The sequence below is a fragment of the Rattus rattus genome, chromosome 5 (assembly GCF_011064425.1).
Source record: "Rattus rattus isolate New Zealand chromosome 5, Rrattus_CSIRO_v1, whole genome shotgun sequence".
NCBI lineage: Eukaryota > Metazoa > Chordata > Mammalia > Rodentia > Muridae > Rattus > Rattus rattus.
In genome coordinates this window covers 153,472,565-153,474,941 of record NC_046158.1, presented here as the reverse complement: position 1 = coordinate 153,474,941, position 2,377 = coordinate 153,472,565, and positions in this window count along the sequence as shown.

Genomic DNA, 2,377 nt, shown 5'->3' with positions numbered 1-2,377 from the left:
TTTCACCTCATTCTTCATATTGCAAAGATCCCAGCCCCGCTGTCATTAACTAACTAGTACCATATATATCTCCATCACTCATTTACTCCATTTTGTCAAGAAGTACTTAGGAATTTCATGTCTCTGTAAGGCATTTGGAATAGAGTTCCGAGTAGGATGAAGTACTTTCCTGTTTTCAGAGCTTACTGTCTGGTGGAGAAAATCAGGTAAATATCATTCCCAGTATAGTAAGTAGCATGATCTAGTCGTCTGATATCAGGAAACAAAATTGACAAGACGGTTTCTTAAGCAGAGATCTGAAGCACATGAGTATCCAAGGAAGGCAGAGGCAGAAGGATCCCATGGGGAGAAGCTGCTGCCCTAGAACGCTAACTGGAGAGGCTGGGCTGGGTGTGGGGGCTCACGCCTTAACCTCCGCACTTCAGAAGTGGAAGCAGGGGGACAGCTTTGGCTTCGTAGCACATTTGAGGCCAGTCTAGGTTTCATGAGACTGTCTCAAAAATAAAATAAGCCAAAAAAAAAAAGAAGGCAGGAGGAGAAGAAGGAAGAAGAGGAGAAGGAGAAGGAAGAGCACAAGAAGAAGGTGGCTAAGGAAGCTAAAACACCTGGTTTGCTACATTGTTAGATTTGAAAATATACAGGGAGAGGTAAGCTTGACGAAGGTCAGGTTGTGAAATGCTTTGAAGCCTGTATTAGGTTTCAGTTTGACAGCTAGTAAAAGATTATGACTTAAGATACAAATTTATCCTCCTTGTACCCAAGAAGCCAAAAATACAGGGCTCCTTGGGGAAGGTCCACAGTAGCCGAGCGCACGCTGCTTTCTTGTTGTTTTTCTCAGCTAACCACGGTACGTAATGTCCATTCTTGCCCGTGTCTCAAGTTTAGCATTAGCCAGAATGGCATTGAAAATGGCAGGAAACAAGATGCCGTGGAAAATGGGCCAAAAGGGCACAGCCTGGGGTCTATTCTTACCTTGAAGCTCTAACAGTGGTGCTCACTTACATTTCATTGCCCAGAATCTTTTTTTATTTCTCTTGAGTCCTTTTTTTTTTTTTTTAATTAACTTGAGTATTTCTTATATACATTTCGAGTGTTATTCCCTTTCCCGGTTTCCGGGCAAACATCCCCCTCCCCCCTCCCCTTCTTTATGGGTGTTCCCCTCCCCATCATCCCCCCCTTGCCGCCCTCCCCACAACAATCTAGTTCACTGGGGGTTCAGTCTTAGCAGGACCCAGGGCTTCCCCTTCCACTGGTGATCTTACTAGGATATTCATTGCTACCTATGAGGTCAGAGTCCAGGGTCAGTCCATGTATAGTCTTTAGGTAGTCATTGCCCAGAATCTTATAAGAGAAAGCATTATAGACATTTTACAGACATGGTGACACAGCATTCTCAAGAGAGTACATTGTAGCTTTTGGAAAGACGATAACCCTTTAAGTCCCTGAATTGCCACCGTTGCATCAGGCCCAGTGTCACCTAACATCTTTCAGAAGCACAGAGTCTAGGGGGAGGCTGGGGTATCTCTTTTTAAGAGGCACTCTACTATCTTGACCGGTCAGGGTTTTGTTCCTAAGGAGCAAGAGGATAGTAGTCGTTTAGCAGTGTACATGGTTGGAAGCCATGTTGAAAGGTTTGGACTTTCTTGGGAATAGTGAACACAAGTGGTTGTGTTAACCCCAGAGATGCAAGGAGAAAGACCACCAGTCCAGATGAGCACGACCAGATTAATTAAAGCAAGCTTTTTCTTCATGTACCCAGGCGGTCTCCCAAGGCAGGCTTCAAGAGATCAACAGTGGAAGTGGGGAAGAGGTTTTTATAGCTCAGGGGTAAGGCATTTCCAAATTGGGGATTTGGCAGGCAAAATAGGGTTACAGAAGCAGAACAAGGTGGTCATAACAAGGTAGTCATAGCAACCTGTAGAAACAAAGATAGGGTTCCAAGATGGTCATAACTTTTTGAAACAAACATGGTTGATGTTTCCTGGGCCAGGCCATCAGAACCATTTGTAGTTAAGGTTACAGCTGACACACAGCACAGTCCCTGAGAAACAGGTTGAATCACAAACAGGAATAAGTGAGCCTAGTTGGTGTTCACTATAGGATGACCTTCATGCCTAAGACGGAGGCGGGCTGGTTCATCCGTTGGACTTGCTTGTTTAAAAGGTAATTCTGACTGCAGCTTAGAGAATACACAGGAGGAGGCAGGCTCTAGACAGGCAAAGAATACAGTAACATGAAAATCACAGCAGGTCCCGAAGGCTACTGTGACCCTCCCTTCTCAGGCTCAAGCAGGGGATAAACAAATTGACATCATTTTGTCCTGTAAATAGTGCAGGCTGGTATTTAACATGGGTAAAACACAAATACAGTATTGATG